The 17,102-nt window shown below is 41.0% G+C and overlaps 1 long non-coding RNA gene across 1 annotated transcript; it reads right to left on the bottom strand.

The window, feature by feature from the left end:
- Positions 1-2,606: 2,606 nt before the first annotated feature.
- LOC120027750 lies at positions 2,607-3,797 on the bottom strand. The gene is made up of 2 exons (XR_005473339.1): positions 3,604-3,797; positions 2,607-3,287 (listed from the first exon to the last, which is right to left on the bottom strand). It is a non-coding gene; the product is annotated as an uncharacterized LOC120027750 (long non-coding RNA).
- Between the last annotated feature and the right edge of the window lie 13,305 nt (positions 3,798-17,102).

Genomic DNA, 17,102 nt, shown 5'->3' with positions numbered 1-17,102 from the left:
TGCACTTTTTGCACCAAAGTATGTTCATCTCTAGGAGACAGAATGCGTCTCCTTCCTGAGCGGTATGGTGGCTGCGTGGTCCCATGGTGTGTGTACTTGCGTACTATTGTTTGTACAGATGAACGTGGTACCTTCAGGCGTTTGGAAATTGCTCCCAAGGATGAACCAGACTTGTGGAGGTCTACAATTTTTTTTCTGAGATCTTGGCTGATTTCTTTTGATTTTCCCATGATGTCAAGCAAAGAGACACTGAGTTTGAAGGTAGTCCTTGAAATACATCCACAGGTACACCTCTAATTGACTCAAATGATGTCAATTAGCCTACCAGAAGCTTCTAAAGCCATGACATAATTTTCTGGAATATTCCAAGCTGTTTAAAGGCACAGTCACCTAAGTGTATGTAAACTTCCGACTCACTGGAATTGTGATACAGTGAATTATAAGTGAAATAATCTGTAAACAATTGTTGGAAAAATGACTTGTGTCATGCACAAAGTAGATGTCCTAACCGACTTGCCAAAACTATAGTTTGTTAACAAGAAATATTTGGAGTGGTTGAAAAACGAGTTTTAATGACTCCAACCTAAGTGTATGTAAACTTCCGACTTCAACTGTATATGGGGCTATGATGACAAAACGGATGGCACTGTGATACACTACATCCAATTTGCTGAATAGAGTTGTGGAGGCTATTTTGTAAATGACATCGCCGAAATCATGGATCGGTAGGATAGTCAGTTTTACGAGGGTATGTTTGGCAGCATGAGTGAAGGAGGCTTTGTTTTGCGAAATAGGAAGCTGACTCTAGATTTAATTTTGGATTGGAGATGCTTAATGTGAGTCTGAAAGGAGAGTCTACAGTCTAACCAGAGACCTAGGTATTTGTAGTAGTCCACATATTCTAAGTCAGAACCATCCAGAGTTGGCTCAGTGTCATTATCCTCACAAGGAGAGGGTGCTGGAGTTTTGAAAACATGGGAGACATGAATTTCAACCCTTATCTTAAATATTTAAATATATATATATATATATGTACTTGTTAAACAAAATCTCTTTCTCTGAGCAATTATATTAGCATAAAATATTATAATTGCAAGATTTATGGGAGCATAAAATATTGTAGTTCAATATTTGTATTATTTATTTTATACAGTCTTTTTTGTTCATCTTTATCAAGGGTGTCAATAATTTTGGACCTGACTGTATGTGGATAAAAACACATTTTTATTAACCAGCCTTTAACCTTCATCAGGGATTAAAATGTATTAGTAGTAGTTACTCTTGGTGGTATGGCTCAAGAAGCATCTGCTTTATCCAGTGCTTCATTTGTAAATCAGTTGGCGCTGGAACACAAAGCGAACGCTGGTGCAGGGTGACCTGGGGGGGATCTGAGGTACTGCTGTGGTGATCCTGATGGCTTCTCTGGAACGGTTGGCTTCTATGTTCAGCTACGGACAGAAGTGACGTTACGTAGCAGGTTAGGAGAACTAACACAGCAGGCAAGGAGAACTAACACAGCAGGCAAGGAGAACTAACGCAGCAGGTAAGGAGAACTAACGCAGCAGGTAAGGAGAACTAACGCAGCAGGCAAGGAGAACTAACGCAGTGGGTAAGGAGAACTAACGCAGCAGGCAAGGAGAACTAACGCAGCAGGTAAGGAGAACTAACGCAGTGGGTAAGGAGAACTAACGCAGCAGGTAAGGAGAACTAACGCAGCAGGTAAGGAGAACTAACGCAGCAGGTAAGGAGAACTAACGCAGTGGGTAAGGAGAACTAACGCAGCAGGTAAGGAGAACTAACGCAGCAGGTAAGGAGAACTAACGCAGCAGGTAAGGAGAACTAACGCAGCAGGCAAGGAGAACTAACGCAGCAGGCAAGGAGAACTAACGCAGCAGGCAAGGAGAACTAACGCAGCAGGCAAGGAGAACTAACGCAGCAGGTAAGGAGAACTAACGCAGCAGGCAAGGAGAACTAACGCAGTGGGTAAGGAGAACTAACGCAGCAGGTAAGGAGAACTAACGCAGCAGGTAAGGAGAACTAACGCAGCAGGTAAGGAGAACTAACGCAGCAGGCAAGGAGAACTAACGCAGCAGGCAAGGAGAACTAACGCAGCAGGTAAGGAGAACTAACGCAGCAGGCAAGGAGAACTAACGCAGTGGGTAAGGAGAACTAACGCAGCAGGTAAGGAGAACTAACGCAGCAGGTAAGGAGAACTAACGCAGCAGGTAAGGAGAACTAACACAGCAGGCAAGGAGAACTAACGCAGCAGGTAAGGAGAACTAACGCAGTGGGTAAGGAGAACTAACGCAGCAGGCAAGGAGAACTAACACAGCAGGTAAGGAGAACTAACGCAGCAGGATAGGAGCTACTTTCACTACCCTCCAAGAATTGTTGAATTCCCTCTTCACATCATGAACATTTTCAAATGTGAAATATTTTACTGCTAACAGTTTTCTCCAATTAAAAAGTGGCGAGTGGTACTGGTACTTCCCCAATTTTATCATCCAGACACAATCAACAGATCATAACAGGCTAATGTGTAGTGTGTCCTCAGATAAATGGATATTACATTACTGTGATCAACACAGACAACAGCAAACATTGAATTAGCAGTTGCACTTAATTTACAAACTAAGTTTATTTGACAGAAGTTATATTGATTTAATCTTGAAGTGCTGAAAATCATGCATGATATAGGCCAGCTTGTCAGACACTACTAGTTGTATAAAGGTTATGCTCCTATTTCAGATTTTTGTAGCAAAATGTTACATGGACTGAATGTAATACAGCAGCAATGTACAGGACAGGTTATCACTGCCACATCTAGAAGTTCAACAGCCAGATGTTGTCTACACTTTGCATTGAGAACGTGTGCAGTGTAGGTAGAGAGGGTTTCAAGGCTTGCAGAGGGGTTCTCGAACAGAGGGATACTGTGGTATTTCAATTCATACAAGTGACAAATAATTTCAGTCAGTGTATTTTACACAGAGATATATTCAATGTACAATTTACAGTGTTAATTCCTAAGTATTTTGCTACACTCATCTCAAATGTGGTAGCCTAGGCAGGCAATGGCATCAGTTCATGTCAATTTTAACGTTTTCACCATTACTTTGTATTGTCTTGGCTGTCAGCAGATGCAGAGTCCCGACTGAGCGAGCTGACAAAATTGTAGATCCTTGTAGAATAAGGAACAAAGTTTTCCTTGTAGACGATGGTGGTTTTCATGTGTGCACTCTGGATAGTCACTTCTCTAGGATTTGGAGGTTGTTCCTCCTCTTCTTTGACTGCAGAATGATAAGATGAACACAGAATTTACTAAACATGCAATTTTGTAATTGAAAAAAAAGTACATTTGTGCTGAATTCTGATACAAGTCTAGCTTGAGCTTATCAACAATTGCAAGGTCAAGGAAATTCAATATTGTCAATCTTTGGAAGCACTTCCATTAGAAATCATTAGCAGCTTGTTCAATAACAGTCCATAATATAATGTGATCTGTAGCTATGGTATTGATATTTAGATAAATAGCTACCTAGACAAACTGTGACTGCTAGCTAGTTAGCTAACGCTAGCTGAGCTGCTGTGCCGCGCGTAGCCTACCTGGCTTTACTTCATTGCGACCCATGTACTGATAATATCCGTATGTGCCGAGCATTGTCCATATACCGAAAGCATACAGCATAGACACCCGTACATTCCACTTTACTACTTCTTTGATTTGCATGTTTTAAATTTTTTTGGAGCTTGACTGTACATGTATCGTAAATCACAAAGACGCGGCCATGTTGGATTAATCCGGGAAAAAAACGAGTTGGACGATAACTTCCGGGGTAAAATAAATAAACAGATAACATAAATAAAGAATGGAAATGTAAAACAGTAACTTAACTTAATAATATAAATACATAGGCATTTTGATATTATGGTGCAACTGATTAATACATTATAATAGCCATGTAATTAATGGAAAATAAAACTTATTAGATGTGTATTCAACTCCATTGTTAGTCATCCTATAACTAATTAGCAGAGACTCCTGTTGCCCAGAAATCCACTAACTGCTAGCAGTGTAAAAAGTACACAATTGTCATACTTGAGTAAAAGGAAAGATACCTTCATAGAAATTAACTCAAATAAAAGTGAAAGACACTCAGTAAAATACTAAAGTAAAAGTCTGAAAGTATTTGGTTTTAAATATACGTAAGTATCAAAAGTAAATCTATGTGGACACCTGGTCATCGAACATCTCATTCCAACATCATGGGCATTAATATGGAGTTTGTCCCCCCTTTGCTGCTATAACAGCCTCCTCTCTCCTGGGAAAGCTTTCCAAGAGATTTTGGAACATTGCTGTGGAGATTTGCTTCCATTCAGTCGCAAGAGCATTAATGAGGTCAGGCTATGTTGGGCTATAGGAACTGGCTCGCAGTCGGCGTTCCAATTCATCCCAAAGGTGTTCGATGGGGTTGAGGTCAGGGCTCTGTGCAGGCCAGTCAAGTTTTTCCACACTGATCTCGACAAACCATTTCTGTATGGGCCTCGCTTTGTGCATGGGGGCATTGTCATGCTGAAACAAGAAAGGATCTTCCCCAAACTGTTGCCGCAAAGTTGGAAGCACAGAATCGTATAGAATGTAATAGAATGCTGTAGCATTAAAATTTCCCTTCACTGGTGGGGCCTAGCCCGAACTATGAAAAACAGCCCCAGACCATTATTCCTCCTTCACCGAACTTTACAGTTGGCAGTATACATTGGGGCAGGTAGCGTTCTCCTGGCATCCGCCAAACCAATATTTGTCCGTTGGACTGCCAGATGGTGAAGCGTGATTCAGAGAACGTGTTTCTACTGCTCCGGACTCCAATGGCGGTGAGCTTTACACCACTCCAGCCGACACTTGGCATTGCGCATAGTGATCTTAGGCTTGTGTGCGGCTGCTCGGCCATGGCAACCCATTTCATGAAGCTCCCGACAAACAGTTCTTGTGCTGACATTCGGGACTCCCGAGTGGCGCAGCGGTCTAAGATGCTGCATGTCAGTGCTAGAGGCATCACTACAGACACCCTGGTTCAAATCCAGGCTGTATCACAACTGGCTGTGATTGGGAGTCCCATAGGGCAGCGCACAGTTGTCTGGGTTTGGCCGTGGTAGGCTGTCATTGTAAATAAGAATTTGTTCTTAACTGACATGTCTAGTTAAATTTAAAAAATCCAAAGGGAGTTTGGAACTTGTTAGTGAGTGTTGCAACTGAGGACGGACAATTTTTACAAGCTAGGTGCTTCAGCACTCGGCGGTCCTGTGTTGTGAATTTGTGTTTTTTATTTATTTATTTAACCTTTATTTAACCAGGTAGGCAAGTTGAGAACAAGTTCTCATTTACAATTGCAACCTGGCCAAGATAAAGCAAAGCAGTTCGACACATACAACAACACGGAGTTACACATGGAGTAAAACAAACATACAGTCAATAATACAGTAGAAAAATAAGTCTATATACAATGTGAGCAAATGAGGTGAGATAAGGCAGGTAAAGGCAAAAAAAAGGCCATGGTGGCGAAGTAAATACAATATAGCAAGTAAAACACTGGAATGGTAGATTTGCAGTGGAAGTAGAAAATATAAATAATGGGGTGCAAAGGAGCAAAAGGAGCAAAATAAAAAGGAGCAAAATAAATAAATACAGTAGGGGGAGTTGTTTGGGCTAAATTATAGATGGGCTATGTACAGGTGAAGTAATCTGTAAGCTGCTCTGACAGCTGGTGCTTAAAGCTAGTGAGGGAGATAAGTGTTTCCAGTTTCAGAGATTTTTGTAGTTCATTCCAGTCATTGGCAGCAGAGAACTGGAAGGAGAGGCAGCCAAAGGAAGAATTGGTTTTGTGGGTGTCCAGAGAGATATATCTGCTGGAGCGCGTGCTACAGGCGGGTGCTGCTATGGTGACCAGTGAGCTGAGATAAGGGGGGACTTTACCTAGCAGGGTCTTGTAGATGACCTGGAGCCAGTGGGTTTGGCAACGAATATGAAGCGAGGGCCAGCCAACGAGAGCGTACAGGTCGCAGTGGTGGGTAGTATATGGGGCTTTAGTGACAAAACGGATGGCACTGTGATAGACTGCATCCAATTTATTGAGTAGGGTATTGGAGGCTATTTTGTAAATGATATCGACGAAGTCGAGGATCTGTAGGATGGTCAGTTTTACAAGGGTATGTTTGGCAGCATGAGTGAAGGATGCTTTGTTGCGAAATAGGAAGCCAATTCTAGATTTAACTTTGGATTGGAGATGTTTGATGTGAGTCTGGAAGGAGAGTTTACAGTCTAACCAGACACCTAGGTATTTGTAGTTGTCCACATATTCTAAGTCAGAACCGTCCAGAGTAGTGATGTTGGATGGGTGCGCAGGTGCAGGCAGCGATCGGTTGAAGAGCATGCATTTAGTTTTACTTGTATTTAAGAGCAATTGGAGGCCACGGAAGGAGAGTTGTATGGCATTGAAGCTCGTCTGGAGGGTTGTTAACACAGTGTCCAAAGAAGGGCCAGAAGTATACAGAATGGTGTCGTCTGCGTAGAGGTGGATCAGAGACTCACCAGCAGCAAGAGCGACATCATTGATGTATACAAAGAAGAGAGTCGGTCCAAGAATTGAACCCTGTGGCACCCCCATAGAGACTGCCAGAGGCCCGGACAACAGGCCCTCCGATTTGACACACTGAACTCTATCAGAGAAGCAGTTGGTGAACCAGGCAAGGCAATCATTTGAGAAACCAAGGCTATCGAGTCTGCCGATGAGGATGTGGGGATTGACAGAGTCGAAAGCCTTGGCCAGGTCAATGAATACGGCTGCACAGTATTGTTTCTTATCGATGGCGGTTAGGATATCGTTTAGGACCTTGAGCGTGGCTGAGGTGCACCCATGACCAGCTCTGAAACCAGATTGCATAGCGGAGAAGGTATGGTGGGATTCGAAATGGTCGGTAATCTGTTTGTTGACTTGGCTTTCGAAGACCTTAGAAAGGCAGTGTAGGATAGATATAGGTCTGTAGCAGGTTGGGTCAAGAGTGTCCCCCCCTTTGAAGAGGGGGATGACCGCAGCTGCTTTCCAATCTTTGGGAATCTCAGACGACATGAAAGAGAGGTTGAACAGGCTAGTAATAAGGGTTGCAACAATTTCGGCAGATCATTTTAGAAAGAAAAGGTCCAGATTGTCTAGCCCGGCTGATTTGTAGGGGTCCAGATTTTGCAGCTCTTTCAGAACATCAGCTGACTGGATTTGGGAGAAGGAGAAATGGGGAAGGCTTGGGAGAGTTGCTGTGGGGGGTGCAGTGCTGTTGCCCGGGGTAGGGGTAGCCAGGTGGAAAGCATGGGCAACCGTAGAAAAATGCTTATTGAAATTCTCAATTATAGTGGATTTATCGATGGTGACAGTGTTTCCTGTCCTCACCGCAGTGGGCAGCTGGGAGGTGTTCTTATTCTCCATGGACTTTACAGTGTCCCAGAACTTTTTTGTGTGGCCTACCACACTTTGTGGCTGAGCCATTGTTGCTCCTAGACGTTTCCACTTCACAATAACAGCACTTACAGTTGACCGGGGCAGCTCTAGCAGGGCAGAAATTTGATGAACTGACTTGTTGGAGCGGTGGCATCCTATGACGGTGCCACGTTGAAAGTCACTGAGCTCTTCAGTAAGGCCATTCTCTGCCAATGTTTGTCTACAGAGATTGCATGACTGTGTGCTCGATTTTATACACCTGTCAGCAACGAGTGTGGCTGAAATAGCCACTAATTTGTGTCCACACACTTTTGTATATAGCCTTCTGTAATCATTGCATCTAAATGGTCTCTATCCTGTGAGTCCTCATGTGTACTTCAAACATACAGTATTTCACAGACTGCAATGTCCCCCTGTACGGGACCTCATGTGTATCTTTTGATGTCCAAATGGATTGAAGCCTGTGCCACAATCAGGGCAAAAAATATGTTTTCTCCACTGTCTGAATTTGTAGGATATTTTTTCAGAATCCTTTGCAACTGCAATGCTAAGAACTAAGAACCGTTTTTGGAAGAAAGGGTTCTTTGATGATTATTTGGAAGACAATAACGGTTCTACATAGTGTTCATCACTTCATAAATAGGCCTAGTGAGAAGTTAAAATGATACATTTACTTAATTATAGATTATATTATTATGAATTATTAATACGTTCTATTGTTAATGCAACTGATTCATATGTTATTATAGTCATGCAATTTTGCGTCACTATTGTATAAAGTATAAAGTTGTATAAAAGCAGCTATGTGATTGCTGATTGAAAAATGTATTGTACTCAATGTTTTATTATTTTTACTGGAAGAAAGAGAGAGAGAGAGAAAGCTCCACCAAAACTCATTCCCTAACACATCCCGGAATGGATCCCACGCTGCTAAATGACTCAAATGTAAAAATTGTAATAAACAGGGTCAGGTCATAAGTGAGTCATACCTCTGTCGACCTCATGAGATTTATACCCTTCAGAATTCCATCACATGAATGAAATACCATGCCATGCAAGCCTCAGCATCACAAGTCGAAACCCCCTGGCATATTCCTTGTAATTTCCCCATTTGATTTAGTCTCTTCGTTTTCACAGAAATATGTCCCAAACTGTGGGTTAGTAGCATAGACTTACAGTACCAGTCAAAATTTGGACACACTTACTCATTCAAGGGTTCTTCCTTATTTATACTATTTTCTACGTTGTAGAATAATAGTGAAGACATGAAAACTATGAAATAACACATATTGAATCATGTATTAACCCAAAAAAGTGTTAAATAAATCAAAATATACTTTAGATTTGAGATTTTTTAAAGTTGCCACACTTTGCCTTAATGACAGCTTTGCACATTCTTGGCATTCTCTCAACCAGCTTCACCTGGAATGCTTTTCCAAAAGTCTTGAAGGAGTTCCCACATATGCTTAGCACCTGTTGGCTGCTTTTCCTTTTTCCACTTGCTGGCTGCACTCTGCGGTGCAACTCATCCCAAACCATCTCAATTGGGTTGAGGTCGGGTGATTGTAGAGGCCAGGTCATCTGATGCAGCACTCCATCACTCTCCTTCTTGGTCAAATAGCCCTTACACAGCCTGGAGGTGTGTTTTGGGTCATTGTCCTGTTGAAAAACAAATGATAGTCCCACTAAGCGCAAACTAGATGGGATGGAGTATCAAATTTGGACTCATCAGACCAAAAGACAGATTTCCACTGGTTTAATATCCATTGCTCATGTTTCTTGGCCCAAGCAAGTCTCTTCTTAATATTGGTGTCTTTTAGTAGTGATTTCTTTGGCAATTCGATGTGTTTGTTACTTGAACTCTGTGAAGAATTTACCTGGGCTGCAATTTCTGAGGCTGGTAACTCTAATGAACTTTTACTCTGCAGCAGAGGTAACTCTGGGTCTTCCTTTCCTGTGGCGGTCCTCATGAAAGCCAGTTTCATCATAGCGCTTGATGGTTTTTGCGACTGCACTTGAAAAAACTTTCAAAGTAATGATGGACTGTCATTTCTCTTTGCCTATTTGATCTGTTCTTACCATAATATGGACTTGGTCTTTTATCAAATAGGGATATCTTCTGTACACCACCCCTACCTTGTCACAACACAACTGATTGGCTCAAATGCATTAAGAAGGAAAGACATTCCACAAATGAACTTTTAACAAGGCACACCTGTTAATTGAAATGCATTCCAGGTGACTCCCTCATGAAGCTGGTTGAGAGAAGTGTGCAAAGCTGTCATCAAGGCAAAGGGTGGCTACTTTGATGAATGTCAAATATAAAATATATTTTGATTTGTTTAACACTTTTTTGGTTACTACATGATTCCATATGTATTATTTCATAGTTATGATGTCTACAATGTAGAAAATAGTAAAAATAAAGAAAAACCCTTGAATGAGCAGCTGTGTCCAAACTTTTGACTGGTACTGTATACACTGAGTGTACAAAACATTAGGAACACCTGCTCTTTCCATGACATAGACTGACCAGTTGAATCGAGGTGAGAGCTATGATTCCTTATTGATGTCACTTGTTAAATCCCCTTCAATCAGTGTAGGTGAAGGGGAGGAGACAGCTTAAAGAAGGATTTTAAGGTCTTGAGACAATTAAGATATGGATTGTTTTTGTGTGCCATTCAGAGGGTGAATGGGCAAGACAAAATATTTAAGAGCCTTTGAACGGGGTATGGTAGTAGGTGCCAGGCTCACCTGTTTGTGCCAAGAACTGCAACGCTGCTGGGTTTTTCTTCACTCTCATCAGTTTCCTGTGTGTATGAAGAATGGTCCATCACCCAAAGGACTTCAAGCCAACTTGACACAACTGTGGGAGGCACTGGAGTCAACATGGGCCAGCATTCATGTGGAACACTTTCGACACCTTGTAGAGTTCATGCTCTGACAAATGTAGGCTGTTCTGGGGGAAAAGGGGGTGCCACTCAATGTTAGGAAGGTGTTCCTAATGTTTTGTACACTCAGTGTAGTTAGGTTAGTAGAGATAGGCCTATCTGCTCCTCAGGGACATGCTATAAGGTTCACCCTTGGATGATTGTGTGTCTGTGGAGATTGTAACATTTAGGCTAATGTCACAATGACTACACGGTAAGATACTAGGGGATGTCACAGGTAAGCTGCCTGCTACTGCTCACTGACACAACTGTACATCCCTGTCTCTGGTGCATTGGAGTTTTCAGGATCTTGTACCCAATTTGTTACAAGGTGTGACTCAACCAGTCAGTCTTATCTTGAGGCAGTGCAGAACAAAAACGGGCTGAGACTAAGCGTTGCTTCAGTCTGTAGTCCACTTCTATAAGGCTTGACCCATACAACCACATAACAGAGAAGGAACTTCACAATGCTGCATTACTTTGAAATGTTTAGAAGATGCCTATAGGCCTAATCTGAAAACACATATTTATCTTGTAAATGGTAAAAGACGCTTCATATAAATAAATAAATAAATAAAGATATAGCCAAATTAATGCTATAGGACTTAGGGCACTGTACAGGACAGGTGTTCAGTGGGGCCTAGTTTCAACATCACCCAGAGGCCAAATGACTAACCATAGTGCATTGTGGGAGGAGATTCATAGCAGTCCTACTAAGGCTATCCTAAGGCATATATTATTCGACGCTATTAAAATCCGTGATTCATCAAAGAAGTCATCAGAATATCTAACCCCTTACGTTACCTTCATGCACACACAATCAGTTACGTACCGAATAGCTTGGATTGAACTACAAAGTACATGAAAAAAGTTGTGTAAATAATTTCCTTCTCGGAGGACTAACTATTATATTCTACTGTTTGTTAAAAAAACAAAACAAGGATGACAAGTACGATGAGGACCTGGCACGAAGCTGCATGCATTTATTAAGATACACGCACCATGTAGGTACAATCTGCATTATCTCTCAGGCTTTTCCCAAACATTGTTTACAACCACATGTCTTCAGAAGCAGCCATGGGAACATCGTTTCTGTCTTGTCTATGCCAAGAGACAGAGTCATATGTGATTCATAGGCTACAACCCACTGTTTGTTTGTGAAGGAATATCTTTAGACACTGGCATATGCACTAAATCAACACCATTAGGCATTATTTGACCATTGCCATGGAATTCATAAGATTACCCAAAGCAATGTCTTTTTCCTGGCTAAAAATACAGTGTTTGAAGATCACCTTTGCCAGCCAAAGTAATACCGCTGAGTGATGTTGGCACCTTCGCACCATACTTCACGCAACCTTAGCAGCCTCCAGATTTGTAGAGTGCATATAACTGTCACCTGCTTAGCACCTCAGTAGTTTTCTTAACAACCAATTACGACTTCCAGAGAGATGATGGGAGATGGTTGAAAACGTTGTGACATGTCTCAGAATTCAAGTACTATATGTCTTTTTCTGTTGGGTAACCTAACCGTTACACCCACTCCCATGTTTAAAACTAGTATTCAACTACATATCTATACTATTTTTTATCCTTCTATGCATATAGAATATACATCCCAAATGGCACCCTATTCCCGATATAGTGCACTACGCCTGACCACAACCCTGGTCAAAAGTAGTGAACTGTAGGGAATAGTTTGGGATACAGACATAGACACTATTTATCCTCTCTCTATAATGTAACAGCAGCAAGGAGTGGGTTGAAATCCACAGTCCATGCCTGCCTAGACTCGAACATGCCTGTGTGATTTTTCTTTGCCTTTAGGTTAAGAGTTTGGGATTTTTAATACCGTCACTAATTTCACGCTAGGCCTGGGCTATAAGTTAAGACATAGTAAATCTTCATATTACGGGTGCTGAAGTGACAGCTCAGTTTAGCCCAACCAGGCTAACAGGTAAAAACAACTCTGCCAGCCATCCAACTGTCACGTATACTCCCTCTCTGGCCTCCAGGTCACCAGACTGCTGATGATTACGCACACCTGTCACCATCGTCACGCGCACCAGGGCTTATTGACACTCACCTGGACTCCATCACCTCTTTGATTACCTGCCCTATTTATGTCAGTCCCTTTGGTTCCTTCCCCAGGTGTTATTGTTTCTGTGTCTGTTTCATGTTGGTGCGCTGTTCGTGTTTCTTGTTTTGTGCATGTTTGTTTATTTACTAAATGTATTCCCTCCCTGAACTTGCTTCCCGACTCTCAGCGGACATCGTTACACTAACCAACCAACCAGTTTTTGTTGTTAGAGTCAATAAAGAGGAATAACATATAGGCCTTGATAGGATTGCAAAGAATGTAGAAAAAAAGGAAATAAATCATTTGAGGCTACTGATGTATTTTTATAGTCCAGAGAACTCTATGAGTGTTGAATGATCAAAATGGACGCTTATCTGTCACTAAAGAATTTGACAACCTATTTCACTCAGGATGTCTCACTCAGACTTGTTCAGGCAACGACACTGTCTTGTCGAGCGATTTCAACTCCATCAAAAGTACAAAATCTTACACAATTCTTGTCTTCTGAGAAGACTTCTGAGTCTTCTGAGAATCGAACAAATGAGTCTTCTGAGAATCGAACAACTTGAGAGATAAGTGGGTTGCAGAAACAGGGTCGGAGTCATGGCTGTATTGACATAAATGTCTTGCTCTCAGACGTTTTTCTTACAGTTAGGGAAAAACAAATGCATTTTTGTCAGTAATCCATGCACAGCCAATAACAACAGCCTAAACTTTAGGAGAACAAACATGTGGGTGTGTACATGGTTGTATTAAAATCCTTTTACTGTAGAATCTCAAATCACTCCAACCTTTAAATATACATTTTTGTCTAATCCCTGTAAGATCCGGATGCTTGGGGAGGGAAAACAGTGCAAATATTTATTGTTTTTCTCAGCTACACTGGATATAAATAGAGGACATAGTGCATTCCTGGTTCCGGTGGGAGTCTGACACCATGTTGATGTAATACACTTAAACAACAGGCCTCACTGACTCTCCTAGATTCAAGCATGCCAACAAACTCATCCGTGCAAATATACACCCTCACCTGTGTCTTATATTCAGAAGCTTTCTATTTAGTTCATTTGTGTGATTACATGATAGATAGCCTTATGATGAGCAAGGAAGTTATGTACCATTCACTGCCCAAACAAATAAAAAAAACAAATGGCCATTTGGATACACAGTGTGGAATTTGATGCTACTTTATGATTCCCACGCAACTCAAAATAAAACACCCCATCACAGTAGCCTAGGCTTTGCACATGGACTTATGAGTAGACTATGTCACTATTTTTTTAATTTCCAGATTTAAAAGAATGAAGTTACTTTCCTCTCTCCATGTTAACATTCAGAATTATCTAGGTATGTTTTAATTGTATTTTTCACCTTTTTCAACATCAAGTAAAATTCAACTGCATAATAGGCCATGCATTGCAAAATGCAGCAATGTAATGTGCTACTTCCTTGCTATAGAAAATGTAAATATCCCAAATGGACTAGAATAGCCTATGTATCTTATTTAGAAAAATATAAATCATTACGCAAATCCATCCATATTTTATCAAATCATTTACAGTATTTCATCCACCCATCGACTTTTCTTTTCCCTGGGAATCCCCTCCCCTATCCAAACGCAGAGTCTGTCACCGGCTGAAGTTACAGCACCGTTCCAGCTGTTTTGTTCCAACATGTTGGTACGGTAGAAGCAATGAGTCAGAAAAGACTCATACATAAACGGGCCAGGCACATACAGCGCATGGACACCGTGGACCGTATCCATAACGGACCTGGAGATACTGCAGAAGCACATAGGATCCTGGTGCCATCCAATCATTTTCTGTGAAAATAGAGGAGAGGAGAGGAAGATCATCTTTGGGAAAAGGGCTGAGGTAGGCATAATTATTTTCTTTATTTTAAATTTTTTTTTTTACATTCCAAATAGAGGCAGTACTAATCTATCCCCTGTTTCTGTCTCACCTGTGTAGACCTAATAACACATTCCTTACACATTTTGGGGAGAAATGCTGATTTATTGTTTTGGATCACATTCACATGTTCATCCCTCCAAATTCAAGAGCCGATTGGAATAATTGTGTTGCAGTCTGCATAGTTAAGCCCTTTGAGATATTATGCCCAATTGTCGCCAAATTATGCCTTCCGGTAATTATGCCTACCCTTAATTATAAGTTCCTCATTTAATTGCAATCCAAATCCAATGTGCCAATTAGGTAGTATAGTATTATATCGCACCATATCAAGACTGATGGATTCAGTGCTTAGTATGCCAGTGTTTTTTTCATATACATCAAAGAGGTAAATGGATACATCTGCAGCTGTAAGAGGTCTCCTCTCACCACTATGTGGCTGTGGAAGGGAGAGTGTTGCAAATAGCCTGTAACTGAAGGGGTGATACACAGGTGTGAGATACACGTACACACAGCCTATGGCAACTGATACTTCCGTCTCTCAACCTCAACGTCTTTCTCTGCTTTTCTTGAGGGCAAAAAACAAGTAATTTAACTATGTTTGACGGTCATTACCACCACATAGTGATGATTTGATCTGTATCTATTGGTATATATAATCCTATTTATCTCAGGTATTTGTGTGTTAAGTGTCTGAATTGGCACCCTAGAGTAAATAGTCACTACATATTTGTTGCACTACTTTTGACCAGGGTCCATAGGGCTCTGGATTGCCTATAGGAATAGGGTGCCATTTTGGATGCAGACATAGACTGCCCTCCTGACCTGGTGATGCTAATTAGAGGTCATAGGTCATCTACTATGTAACATGACACCTTTGTGTACCATGTGGGGGTAGCTATAAAGCATTAATTACTTTACAAGTGGTCATATTTCATATTCAATAGTTTATATGAATTTCTGAATGACAGTGATTCAAGTAGTAGCCTATTCCTGCGGCTATGGAACTCTGACCTGTTCACCGGACATGCTACCTGTCACAGACCTGCTGTTTTCAACTCTCTAGAGACAGCAGGAGCGGTAGAGATACTCTCAATGATCGGCTATGAAAAGCCAACTGACATTTACTCCTGAGGTGCTGACTTGTTGCACCCTCGACAACTACTGTGATTATTAATATTTGACTATGCTGGTCATTTATGAACATTTGAACATCTTGGCCATGTTCTGTTATAATCTCCACCCGGCACAGCCAGAAGAGGACTGGCCACCCCTCATAGCCTGGTTCCTCTCTAGGTTTCTTCCTAGGTTTTGGCCTTTCTAGGGAGTCTTTCCTAGCCACAGTGCTTCTACACCTGCATTGCTTGCTGTTTGGGGTTTTAGGCTGGGTTTCTGTACAGCACTTTGATATATCAGCTGATGTAAGAAGGGCTACATAAATACATTTGATTTTATTTTATTTGATATTCAGTATTTATAATACATCATAATATCACATAGAATTCAGTATCCAAGTATGTGTTCAAATGATTCAAGTAATCAATTTTTAAAAATCAGGCTTATTTGGATGATGAGAATAATTGAGGCAGCCAATAAGGAATCCACACAGGTCTGGCCTTGTTCATGTTAGCGTCCACAATAAATAACATTGATGTGTTAGAGAGAAGATTACATTTCTGTTCTTTAATAAGAAGATGAGCTTACATTAGAATAATGTACACAGTATTTTCCCAATATTTATATCCATTAGCATCCATTTGGGGCTGGTGTATTTGTACATTTTTACAGTTTCATCCTTCCTAGTGTAGGCTAAATCCTTACGCTGACCATGGTTTTGCTGCAGAACCTGTCCACACTACATCCATCAGTCAATGCTATTGAAATAGCCTGTCCAAGAGATGCTGTTGTGTCAGATTATATGTTAAGTCATGTTATGCTATGTTATGCTATGTTATGCTATGCTATGTTATGCTATGTTATGCTATGCTATGTTATGCTATGCTATGTTATGCTATGTTATGCTATGTTATGCTATGTTATGCTATGCTGTGTTATGCTATGTTATGCTATGTTATGCTATGCTATGCTATGTTATGCTATGTTATGTTATGCGATGTTATGTCATGTTATGTTATTAGACAGGCGCCTTTGGCCATGACTGAAATCTTGTATCAGTGGTATAGTGAACTGAACTTATAAATGATTTCAACACCCAGACCTGATTTCAGTCTGAGTCCCTCAGTTTCACAGGAAAATCTATAGGCACCGCCAGTAAATCACTGCTCCCTATAAAAAGAGCTCTCATTTATCAGGTGAAGACAATATACAGTACACACCTTGGCTTGCCCAGGGCTAGGGTCTCCGCTTAAATCAACAACACATTCTCAATCAGGGAACTTTGGAATGTTTATAGCAGAGAGAGAGAGTGTGTGAGCGTGAGAGCGAGAGAAACAGAGAGAGAGAGAAATAAAAGAGAGAGAGAGTTATTACTAGTAGGACATAATGCCAAATATGGAGAAATACTTTGTAAAAATGCCATAAAAAATACAAATTCTGACAAATCTATATAGTTTGAAGTCCTGTTAGTTAGTTAGATATTTCCATACAGTGCCTTCCTTAGATTTTTTTCTGCATGCACCAGTGTGATAAATGATGTAAAAAGAAATATATGTTCTGTTTTGAAACAGTTAACATGGGA

The sequence above is a fragment of the Salvelinus namaycush genome, chromosome 2 (assembly GCF_016432855.1).
Source record: "Salvelinus namaycush isolate Seneca chromosome 2, SaNama_1.0, whole genome shotgun sequence".
NCBI lineage: Eukaryota > Metazoa > Chordata > Actinopteri > Salmoniformes > Salmonidae > Salvelinus > Salvelinus namaycush.
The sequence above is the reverse complement of the archived record's forward strand: the minus strand, read 5'-3'. Positions and strand labels throughout refer to the sequence as shown.